Here is a 12,972-nt window from a genome sequence, read left to right on the forward strand (position 1 = left end):
CCACTTTCTCTAGCCAAGCGACGACGACGTTCGGGAGGAACTCCGGCCTCTGACGATATGAGTAAAATTTATTTTTCAATTATTAACACTCGTGTTAATAGGAAAAGTGAAAATTCCATTGTTCTTACTCTTTTACTTCTTCTTTTTTACCATCGAATATCACGATTATATCGAGAAGAATATATAACAGCGACGTTCCGCACGTTCCGTTATAAAATGTATCTATATATATATTTTTATGTATACATTTCTTTTTTTTATGGCATTTCCATCGTTGTATATGGTGGTTCGTGAATCGCATACCCATATTAACGCACGAATACCTACACAATGTAGACCCGGTTTTTTGTCGAGTAGGTATATCGCGTATAGGTATTTATACGTACGAACCTACCTATGCAGCTAAATTTTGTATAGATAAATAAATTACGAGCTCTGCGATATCAAGCGGAACTTGATCTCCTCCCTGCAGGAAATGGTCGCGGGAATCGGCGACCGCGCGACCGTTATGAATCTGCCATCATCGAACAACCGACGTAAACGTGAAGGATATCGCGAGCTGTAGAAGGCAAGCTTTTTTCCAAAAGGGTAGAGGCGATAAAAAGGTCCGTAAAAGTGATCTGGAAATCATAGAAGAAATTATCGGCTCTGAACAGGTACGTCTATCCGTATACGTATACGTATATTTCTTTTGTTCGTGAAAAGTCAACGTGGATAATGGCCGCAGATTTTTGTTCTCATATAAAATAGGAAAGAGAGAGAAGAGGGGGGAAAAACGGCATAGGCTCGAGTTTCACTGGATTCCTAGGCGAACGAACGAGTCCAGTCGATGTACACGGGGATGCATTTCGGCACGCAGACGACGGTGGCTAAAAAATAAGGCGATATCTGGCGCGTATCATCGCGTACGTACGTACACCATATAGGTATACATGTAATACAGGCGTAAGAGAGATCCCGGGTAGTCTCCGGTGGTGGCGCAGAAGGTTCACTCGACTCTAAAAGAGGAAAAGAGGGAAGAGGGAAAAAGCCAAGAGCCGCAAGAGGAGAGCGGAGCTGCTGAAGAGGGGAGTGGAAGGGAAGGGAAGAGAAGAGAAGAGAAGAGAAGAGAAGAGCGAAGGGAAGTGAAGTAAAGTAAAGTAAAGTGAAGTGAAGGGACGACGACGACGACGACGACTGTATGCGAGTTGAGGAGAGTCGGAGAGACACCGCGGGGCCCGCGTCGTTGGGTGGAGATGCCCATGCCCCTCGGGCGTCCGGGAGGGATGGAAGGAGGGAGGGAGGGAGAAAGGGGCGCCGAAGGGAAAGGGGGACGCGTACACGGGGTCGTTGAACGGGCAGGGGTACCAAGCAACCCGACCAACCCGACCAACCCACTTTAACACCGCGACACGAGGCGCGTCGCGTCGCGTATTCCACCTAACGTATACTAAATCTACAATTTATATATACGTACGCACGTACACCATGTTTTACGGCGTGTATGTATGTATGTATACGGTCGTACACAGGCGCGATCGCGTCTCGTCCACGCTCTTCTTTCTTCCCTTCTGGCGCGCGTATCACGCGTGTACGTACACACCCCTTATATTCCCTTCCGACGGTGGTGCCGCAGCTGCTGCAGCCTATCTTCGTGGATTATACCCGGCTACCATCGGAGCACCGCGCCGGCAGAAACCGGAGGCAACTTCCCTGAGGAATTACACCTCCTTATACGTAGCGCGTCTTCTTTCCTCGATGTGCTGGCGGTATCCGCTAGTAGTATAGAGGTCAATTTGCCTTCAACGGATTTACGATTTATTCAATTGCTGGATACGAGGGAATAACGTATCGATGTATGTAAATGTTACAAATTGTGCTCGATGTAGATCACGCTCTCCTCTCCCTCTCTCTCTCTCTCTCTCTCTCTCTCCCTCTTCTTATATCGCTTTATTACAATGTGTCGTTCCTTTTTCACCCCCGGAATCTCGTTGCATACCTGGCTTTTATTAACCACGAAAAGATTTTGTACATTTCACGGACAATTAAATTCGGAGAGGGTGTTTCTCTGTTCTTTGTTTGTTTTTTCCTTTTTTTTTTTTTGATGGCTCGATTACAATTTTCAGGTAACAACGGGGGGGACGAATCCCCTCGTATGTGAACTCTGCTCTGGAGGGGTTGCTGCAGGTGAAAAGTAGCCGACAATTTTTCAAATATCATCGCGCGTGACGTGAATCCACAACTATACATGGCTGCATTTATATAATGCCTATAGCGCAAAACGGTTTTACGAAGGGTGAAAAAGAGGAAACAGGAAATCGAGGGGCGCAAGTGCAACGATCATGTGTATAACGTACACAACGTAAGCTATACACGGTCTCCCGCTTCCTTTTTCTCCCGCGATATATACATATGTACGTATTTATTATCTGCGTAATATGTTAATCCGACAATTGATTGCGTTATCCTGCTGATTTTTTCCTGGTTTTTGTACGTATATATTATTTTTCTTCAATTACTCTCTTTTATTCTTTTTTCTTTTTTTCCCTCGCGATTTTTATCAATATCCTCTCTTCTCTCAGGTCAATACGAGTGTCGGTATACGTCGCAGTTGAGGTGTACGTACGTACGTTGTCCGTACCTACATCCAGCTGCAACGGGGTTGACGAAATTCCGCGAGTTGAGTGGCTGCTGAGGAATACAGATAGGTATACCTATATACACATACAGAGATATATATATATATATATGTATAAGAATGACGTCGTATAATCATCCAAGTTTCTTTCCCTTGGGTCATTGACCCTCGACATCACATGAAGGTGAAACACACGCAACTATATAACCTGTGTTCACCACTCCCACGATAATCGTAGGCGCGGGTAGGTGGGTTTTTAGATACGTATATATATATATATATATATATATATATATATACATTCACGTTGTATACCTATACACTCTACATGCGTACGATACTCATTACAAAAAAAAAAAAATATATACACCGAAAACCAAAACCTAAACCGAAGTCAAACATACGTAGAGTACAGCTTGTTTAATCCCTACTACGTACGCGCAATAAATATATTATCACTTTGCAAATTCAATTCGGTATTTCCTAAAGTCTAGGTACACCGAGTATATATACGTTTAGGAGTGCGTATACATACGTCCTAATACACATTTGTACAAATAAAAACCTGTCTCAAAGTTTAACGGGATTGATACGCAAATATATATACCAATACTATACATACAATCGCGTATACATATATACTCGCACATTACATACGCACCCGCGGGTGACCCGCGTAACTTTGTTCAAAGCGCTGCCATGCCATGCCCTGCCCAGCCCTGTCGCTTTTGCTGCTGCTGCTGCTGCTGCTGCTGCTGCTGCTTCTGTTACGGCACCACCACCTTTCAAACTCTCGAGCAGTCAAGTGGTATTGTGCGAGAGCCCTTTGGCACTTGGCAGGCGGGCGGGCGAGCGAGCGAGCGCGATACGTTACCGTGCGTTAGTTCTCGCATACGTTCGACCCGATATCAAATGCACACGCGCATCCGTATTACAACGCGAGCTCCGTAAATGCGTATACGTATAACGCGTATCCGAGTCACGTTATACACACGCAATGCGTACAACGTATGGGTGAACGCTGGTGTGCACCTACCTGCCCGATGGTTTTTTTCAAAACTTGACCCCGTGCGGCGTGCCGTACATTATACCATACATATAGGTGTACACCTGATCGTCCTGCACAGTTCTCCTAATAGCATTCATTAAAATCACAAAGCTCTATCCCCCCCACCTTCATCCCCGTCCCTTCCATGCCGCACCCCACCCTCTTCGACCACATCTACCTCGCCCCCTTTTCCCTTCTCTTATAACATTCTGTACAAATATTAGACCGCATGAATGAATGAACGAACGTGCAGCACCGGCAGAGGTCCCCTCCTCTCTCCCTCTCCCTCTCTCCCCCTCTCTCTCTCTCTCTCTCTCTCTCTCTCTCTCTCTCTCTCTCTCTCTCTCGTAACAGTGGCACAACCACCATGGCGGTTTATATACCTCCGTGCACACCGTGGAACACACTGGCGCAGGTTTCGTAGTCGTCGTGTGTGCGCGCGTCTACGTAAATGGTATATAGGTATGTACCGAATAAGCGGTTGTGTATGTGCGATGAATATGAGCGCGAAAGGCTGTGCTATTTATACATATATACATATATACACGCTTATGCGGACGTATAAGGTATTTACGTATGTACGGTATGTATGGTATGTACACAACAACCTGTTGCAGTATTTCTGGGTGGCGCACTTAACGATGATACAGTCGTCGTGTCCCCTTTCAAGAGTATTTTTGATCGAGTCGACCCATATATTATACCTCGTGGTACTTCGTACGTTGCGTGTACAGGGGTTGAATTTTGAAGGGGTACCGCGCCGCGAACCGACGCGTCGTACTCGCCGCAGGGTGGGAAAAAAAAAAAAAAACAGAAAACAGAAAACCTACGACCATCGTGCGCGGCGTTTACGTCCCTCAACAAACGTCGTCGTACGTTAATCGTGCGACAACCCCATTTCCCATCGTAGCGCAGGTGTGTAATTACGTCGTGATTTTTCTATAAACACGCGCGCGATGTGCATGCATATTTATACGCCGATCCGGACATGTTCACGAGGCGTGTAAAAAAGAGTCTTTCAATTTTTGTAATCACCCCCAAACCATTTGGAGAAGAAGAAGAAAAAAAAAGAATAGAGCGTACCGCGGGATTAACCCCGTCTACAGCGTGGCACTTAATTTTCTATTAAAATTGGTTTTTTACTCGTTTAGTTGTTATATTTTTTTTTTTGTTATTTTATTTTTTATTTTTTGTTGCCGTTACCCGAGCTCCTTCCGCTTTCCCATCATCGTCGTCGTCGTCGTCGTCGTCGTCGTCGTCGACGGTAACAAACGCGCGCGGTGCGAACGGAATGGTATATATACCGGTCACGCATCACGGTCGAGGGGTGGAATAAAAGTAACCCCGGCGTGACTGCGCCAGCAGACCCTGAAGATAGCCGCATTTCGTATATAGCTACGAGAGAATAGATGTACCTACTATCTACAGGTACACGTACCTGTGTGGTGTATATGCGTATAGGTGTGTACAAAGTATATGGAAAACTACGCGGTGCTTACGCGCCACCGAGCGGTGACCGTGCCCCGTGACGACGTCCATCCCTCCGTACCCTACCATCCCCCGTTCCGTCCTCCTTTATCCGTCTTTTTTTCCATCCTTTTTCCTCTCCTTTTTCCTTTTTCCATCTTTTTCTTCATAGGCTGAGCGGGTCGTCGCCCTGCGGCCATGTGATTTTTGTTAGATTTTTAGACCTCCCCACATTCCCTTCACTCCATCCCTATTTTCTTGTAGCTTCTCGGTTCCTTGGTCTCGCCGACGCCCGCGGTCAAAGAACCCCCCTGCCCCACTTAAAAAGTCAATCCTGCGGGATTTTATGGACGATGACCACCGGCTGATGGTCACATCTGGGTGTACGCCTGCACCATTCTATGTAACACGTAGAAATGGGGAAATTGAAAATCGGATGAGAAAAAGAGAAAAAGAAAATACGGTATTGCGTTAAAGTTGAAATACACGCGAACGAGTTTGGGCAAAGGTGGTTTATCTCCATTATCGAAACCACGTTTCGAGAAAAACAAGGGCGATGAAAACTATGGAGTGATTTATTTGAAAAATTTTCTACTTTTGTTTCGTTCACTTTATACGTTTAACGCACCGAAAATCGAAAGGGCGTACATTCGATTGCGTATAGAGTCGATTTCCAAACCCCTTGAGTTGGAACTGGAACTCAACTTTTCAAGCATCCGATCTTTCAGTTCCAGTCATCTGATACACTTTTTTTATCTTACCTTTTTTTTTTCCTTCGTAAAACGACCTCGACCCGTCGCCCAAGGCCCTGATCGGCTTGAGACACCGCACCGCGTCCTTCAATGACTATTATGTATCGGAATAATTACATATTTCTTTTTCAATCTACAATATTGTAATAATACGTAGTTAACGTGTACGATAATTTCCACGTATGTTACGCGAAGAATCGCGTCGATTCGCGAGCTGTGTATATTCCGCACATTTTGACACGCACCCCGTTTAGAAGAAAAAAAAAAAGAAACAAGAATATTCACCGAATCTCCATATGGATCAGTTTCTTTTCTCGAATTCTTTTCTTTTCTCGAATTATATTCAAGACTACACATGTTCCTTGTACGTGAAGTAGGGTCTGTCTCGTCGAGTCGTATCGCGATGATGTCGAAGATGATGATAAAGACAAGGGGTTACCGGGGTGAAAAATGGGGGAAGAAAAATTGTCGTTTTCTGCTTTTATTTTTCCCTTTTTGCTCCTACACGTCGTATACAAATCGGCGTGAATATTATACATAGGGTGATGTTCGATCCTCGCGTAATCCGGAAATATCAAAAATGTTTATTGTATTATATTCATAGAATATTTTCCAAGTTGAAAAACGAAGTGAAACGTCGGAAAACAATATTCATAGGAAAAGGTAACCCCCGATGCGAATGAACTCGTTTCATTTTGTTGAAGTTAATACGGTTTTCTCCCGAACACCCCGTACATTATTTCGTTGTGAAAAAAGAATAGTGGAAGGAGAAAACCACCTTTGCATAATACGGGATGCGTGATGATAATCACGATTTATTAATACTTATAATACAACTATCCCTCATTGTTACAAAAGCTCAGATCGAGCTGTAGAGTCACGTGGGGATCTGCATACTCCCTCTACACCGACCCTCGAGACGCGTTTTTTTCCATTTGTTTTTTCACTATCTTTCATTTCTCCTTTTTTTTTTTATTCGCTTCTAGTCTTTTTTCCATTGTTTCTATTTCCGCCGAGTTTGCTGTAATCGTTATTGAACGCGCCCCTATGCAATGCAACAGCAGCAGCAGCAGCAGCGCGATGACTAGTCAGTCAGCTCACTAAACTTTACTTATCAACTGCTGCGACGCGTCGCGCTTCAAAACGAACAAATCGAAACCATTAATAACCTCATACGAAATGACGCTTTAAAGGGCGTATTTGGGCACAGCGAAATAATAAAAAAAAAAATAGAATAAAAAAAAAAACCATCAACCGATTAAAACGTCGTTCTTTTTTTTTTGACAAACGAATCACCTCCCATCACGTGATTGAAATCATTGCGTTGCAAGGCAGAAAAAAGGGGGAAAACCTGCATGGGGTAACTGATTGGTAGAAATTATGGCAAGGGTGAGTTTATTAATGCCGATACTTGAGGAAATTGTGCGATAAGGGCTAATTGGACCCTCTCAAATGCCCCCGAAATTCGATCCTAATTTTGCGTCGAGTCTGGATTACACGTCCGTACGAGGGATGGGGGGGGGAACATTTCGACGCTCGTACAACGAGCGTGAGACGGCGACGCGAATTTTCAGAATTTCAATCCCATTTTGACAAAATCGCGCTGGAAATGCTCGAAGACGCGAATGAAAAATCGGCTATTTCACACATCTGGATATCGTTCGATCCGAGTCGGTTCCCGGTACCTCCTCGTAGATAAAAAGGAAAATTCCAAAGTCTGAACTCCGAGTGCCGCCGCGTTGGCAAGGTCATTGTCCTTTATCGGAGTTCAAGGAACCCTAAAGGGGGATGGTACGCAAGACGCACGGGGTGAGGTGAGGGACAAGAAGGGAGACGCGAGTAGTTTCTGGTTATAGGGGAGCGCGGAGGGGACGTACCAAACGGACGGACGGTCGGACCGACGGGACGAACGGCGTCCCTTCTCAGCGTGTACGTCAACCCGAAGCAGCAGCAGAAGAAGAAGAAGAAGAAGAAGCGGCGGCGGCGGCGGCGGTTTTAGTTTTATTGTTAGTTCGCTCCGGTCTAGCCCACTCTCGTAGCAACGGAGATTCGGGGTTGGAATTTTTATTTTTAAACAGAGACAGTAACCACCTGTTAGGGGCTGCGAGAGAGACGAATATTTCTTTGACCCCACGCTCACGTCGGAGGGACGCATGTGTTTCACACCGACGACGATCCGTTCCCTGCGTTTCTCGGCTGCCGTTCCTAGGACGCGCCGCTCTTGCGCCGGTTAGAAAATTTCAACCTCCGAGTTACAGCTACGCTGCTTTATTTCTGGAAGGAAGTTAAATTTGAATATCCTCATAGCGCGCGGCGAGCACCGTACAGTCCATGGGAATCGGAGAGTAACCGACCCCCACTATATCGTCCTAATAGCTACCATGCAACTTTCTCCCTACCCCCCCTACCCCCTACCCCCCCTCAACCACTTTTTCCGATCCCCCATTACGCGTGCTTTAATCAATTTATTAATTGAAACCCCGCATCTGTACGGGAAGCGCTCGATAAAATTCTGAAATTTTTCCTCCTCCGCGATGGTAGATCGACGAAGAAAATGACGAAAACGCGATCGGTATCGCGCTTATCCTAAAATCAGTGGAAACCGGTGTCTCGGCGATTGGTTTATTCGAAAGCACCCAATTTCGAAGAGTAAATATTCGATGGTGTGCGAACGTATGTACAAATGTGCGCGGGGGCAGGAAGTTGAATTTGAATATCCCCGTGGACGGGAGGCCCTGGGAATCCGGGTCTCGCGCGATCGTCGAAAGGGATCTAAAAACGCTCACCCTCTCCGCGTCGGACTTTTCATAAATAGTGCAGTGGACGATGGTCGGTTCTTCCCACACTATTAAACACGCTATACATATATGTGTGTGTATATTTACGATACACATATACCGAGCACTGCACCACCGTTTATCCGGCAAAAAATATACCCTCAGATACGCGTACACACACGCGTTATTATCCGACTTCTTTTTTCCCTTCTTATTTTCTCTTAATTTTTTTTTTCATTTTTTTTTTCATTTTTTTTTTTTTTTTTTCTTCTACGAGGCCTTCCATTCTCTCCGTTTACCGCTGGTCATCTGGCTTCCCACAGTGCACCCCATATATCGTATTTATTTTTTCCATAGTATTCCACCCTCCCGTCCTCCGGTATATACGACAAGGTCCGTCCACCCGCATTCATTTTTATCGTACAAAACCCTCCGCCCGGATTTTACCGTGTTCACTAAATGAACGGGGTTCACAAACCGTGAAAATTAGTCATACCGTAGATAGACATCGATATTAATGTACGGCACACGGGGGAGTGAAGAATTGTCATTCAATTATTCACCCCGTTATTATATCGGGAAATGATATTTTCCGATTTCGAATTCCGGGAGGATAATCAAATCGGTGACGGATTAACAAGTTCGTTCAATTTTTCGCGTCCCTTCGCACTCTTGCGCTTCTCCGCACTCGATGATGTGGAAGTTAAATTTCGTACCTATTGAAACTTGTATCGTATACCGAAATTTGTGCACACAGCGTATACATACGTACGCGCAACGTGCAATGTGCAGGAATTACACCGCGGCGGGGAATCGCGGTTTCAAATTTCCCCTGCGGTCAGCTGATAAGGAATGTAGAAACGAGACCAACGTTACTCGCATATAGGAGGCGAGACTAAAACTCGACATTGTATTCAAGCTGCCTAACGACCGTCACCGCGATGAAGAAATTTTCACGCACCCTACGACCCGAAAATCGGGATCGCGGTACTGCAGAGACAACGAAAAAAGAAAGAAGAAAAGGAGGGAACGAAAGACAGTTGGCGTTACTACGTTCGGTTTTTGGGGTGTAGCTAAAAACTGCGAGAACGCGGACGATAAGATAAGCCGTACGTTATACGAAACCGGAGTCTCTTTCACCCGGGTTATTATTAACCTCGCAACGAGGATAACGTTCGGATAGTAATTTGGATATGATTCTCATATTCACTCCAATTTTACAGAGCGCTAACTTAAATCGCGTTATTTTTTTACCCTTCGATAACGTCGAACGAATACGTGACGTGGGGATACGTGGCGCGAATCAACGTCGCCTCATGCGTGTGCGTTCGACGTACGCGTGCCGCGTTCGTTCGTTCGTTCGTTCGTTCGAACGGACGGACGGATGAAAAAATGTTCGTTGCCGCTTCAGAATTTGCAACGGTATATAACACATCGTACTAATTAGCCTCTGCGGACTGTGTATGGGGAAATATATCGGGAATCGGTATTATGGTATGTAACGATCGATCGTTTACGCCGGAGCTAACGGTCCTCCTCGTAATCGTCAAATTAATACCCATGCGGATACCGATCGGATATTCGCTTCTATCCGCGTAACGACGCCGATAATTTATTCGGGGTAGAAATTAGCAAATTTTCCAAATTCGTACAATCGCCTAACCGACTGTAATACCCATACGTATGCGCCGCAATTTCGTCGCATCGCTCTTGTACCCTGACACGCGACCTTATTTTTCAGACAATCCAAGGGGTGTGATTCGATGTAAGGGACGACCCGAAGTTAGCAGGGGTTGGACACAATAATACCTGCGACATTCCACGTGTACCGTGAATGGGGAAATAATCGGAATGTATATCACCTGACGCATAACGGGGTGAGTTTGACAAAAGGATCGAACAAAAAACTAAACGCCCCAAACTAGAAGTTTGGTTGGTTGTTGTTTTTTTTTTTCCCTATAATGTATGCCGTACGAATACACCCTGTACCTGTGCGTACGAGCGACGTGTGGCAGGTTTTCTTCGTTATATTTTACACGTCCTTCGACTAGTTTTCGGTATCCCGCTGTTATACGTCATCGTCATCCGTACCGGGTACAATGAAAATTTCAAAGGAGGGAAGGAACGAGAGGAACGAAATAATGAAAGAAAGAAATAGAAGGAACGCCGCGAATTGAGCAACAATTCCAACTATATTCACCGCGTGTGTATACAGGTATGCGCGTGTTATGAATGTGAGGCCATGAAGTAGGTTTCGAATGAAAGGATGATCGCGTATAGCCGTTCAGTTTTATGTTGGTCGCGTCTATGCGCCACTGCCCCCCTTCCCCCCCCCCCCCCCCTTCCCCCGCCAACGTGAAGTGTCTTTCATTTTGTAATTTTGACTTATTTGCTCTTTTTACTTCTTGCCATCCGAACGGGCGTAAATACGCGAGGTACGTACGTACCTCGTGCGGTGGGTTCGGATTTCTGAAAATTTTTTTTTTTTCACCTCATCGATCAACGAACGCGTGAATTTCTTTAGTTTTCAGTTTTCAATGCGAATATTCTTTATTTATTTTATTCGTTCCCTTTTCTTTCGCCCGACTCACATCATCGAAGAAGGGCCGACTCTACACTGGATACCTTTGAAAGTGTAAAACTGTATCGAAGTAGGTATAAAATAGCAAACAGTCCAACCAGACTTTAAACTCTGAGCGCGTTCAGCCGTTTCAAAGTTTCGGCTACGCTCGGCTCACCGCTGACGCTGAGAAGAGGCTGACGACGACGACGACGACGACGACGACGACGACTCTTTCTCAACCCTTTCGAGGAGTTACGTCACTCGAAGGAAAGAAAAAGCTGGTGAAAAAAGATGGACGTACACAGATATATAGGCGCGTGTGGTGTGTATCCCCATGAGTAGAAAGAAAGAGAAAGAAAGAAAGAGTAAAAAAATACAAAAAATAAATGCTGCTATTTGGGGTCAACACCCCGCTACGAAGCGACACGTGGAGCCCCCGTCTTAGAACCCGCGCTCTGCGCCGGACCCCCTTACCCCCTTTCCCCCTTTTTCCGCGTAGCTACGACCTATAGAGAACGACTAGAAGAACTTCTAGCCCGCGCTGCACGCCTTACGCCTTCTAAGCCTTGGTGGGCATGCCTTTTGCTTTGAGCACCGCGACCGTCTACCACGCATCGCATGCCCTACGCCTAGATAGACTCCCCAACACTCCCCATCTCCCACCGTAACCGTCGTTTATGTGGAATAGAGTACACCTAGAGATATTCCGCTCTCAACGTATACGATCCGCGGCAAAAGACGAGAAAATTATCTACCCACGTTCGGTACATCTGTTACCATTTTTTCCAAAGATCATCGACACCACGCCCCGTACATGGCCCCGAGATTTCGTCAATTCCTAGCCAATCGATGCGTCGTGTTTTTGTCCCCAATTTGCGATCAAGGGATGCCTCCTTTTCTCTTCCATTTTCCTTTTTATAGGCCATGAGGATGATCAGCTGATTTCCTCACCGTCGAAATTCTCCTCGTCGTTGAGCGCGAAGCGGAGTGGCTGCAAAAAAATCATTCCAGAAAAACAAAACAAAAAAAATTTCACAGAACAAGATTCGCCGTAAAACTCCATGGAGATTCACGCGCGTCCCCCGCATCTCTCCGAATCGCTCCGCGCAATTTTCATTCATCTATTGATTTCCGTTACTGCGATCGGAAAAATTCGCCACATTCGTTGTGCGTAGCGGGGTGAGAAAATGGCGGGGAAATACGGCCCTGACTCCCCGAAACTCTCGGAGTGACCGCGTAACGATATCGGGCTGGAATATAATCCCCCGTTTTTGACGGCACTGCCCGCGAGGCATGCACGCATGAAACCTAGGAGAGTAGCCTCCTCTCCGTCGCGTCATTCGTTCGTTCGTTCGTTCGTTCTCTACTTTTCTACGTTATACCGCTAAGCTACGACTGGACTGCTGCTGCTGCTCTACGGGCAACAGAAAATTCTAGCGTTGGAATATCGTACACAACCACCACCACCACCACCACCACCACCACGCGTCCATCGAGCCAAGGACACTCTAGAATTTCTGTGTACGTACACAGGAGTCGAAATCATGGTATTTTATACGTGTATCGAGATTTCAACGGTGGGATTTTCGAGGGGCAACCCAGCTTTGTGGAACGACCCGTTCCGCCGCCGCCGCCGCCGTCGTCGTCGTATCGTCGCATGCACCGTGCACGTGTGAAACGCTATCAAAATCCACCCTCTTTCCACGGGCGGAGGGTCAGAAGAACCTTTTTTCTCCCCCTCCCCCCCT

General features: G+C 46.0%; 1 protein-coding gene and 1 long non-coding RNA gene across 4 annotated transcripts in view; one reads left to right on the forward strand and one right to left on the reverse strand.

The window, feature by feature from the left end:
* LOC105691870 (protein tramtrack, alpha isoform) overlaps positions 1-12,972 on the forward strand; it is a 57,919-nt gene that overhangs the window by 2,624 nt on the left and 42,323 nt on the right. The window contains exons 1-3 of one of the 3 annotated variants that reach the window (XM_048653273.1): positions 2,121-2,341; positions 2,562-2,687; positions 10,403-10,538. The exons of 1 other annotated variant lie outside the window; for it this stretch is intronic. The gene's annotated coding sequence lies outside the window, so the exon portion shown is untranslated. Of the gene's footprint in view, positions 1-2,120; positions 2,342-2,561; positions 2,688-10,402; positions 10,539-12,972 lie in introns of those variants that run through there. One more of the 3 variants, XM_020855820.2, reaches the window with a different exon arrangement.
* On the reverse strand, positions 3,316-9,974 carry LOC125500384. The gene is made up of 2 exons (XR_007277758.1): positions 5,104-9,974; positions 3,316-5,033 (listed from the first exon to the last, which is right to left on the reverse strand). It is a non-coding gene; the product is annotated as an uncharacterized LOC125500384 (long non-coding RNA).

This window comes from Athalia rosae, chromosome 3 (genome assembly GCF_917208135.1).
Source record: "Athalia rosae chromosome 3, iyAthRosa1.1, whole genome shotgun sequence".
NCBI classification, from domain to species: Eukaryota; Metazoa; Arthropoda; class Insecta; order Hymenoptera; family Athaliidae; genus Athalia; species Athalia rosae.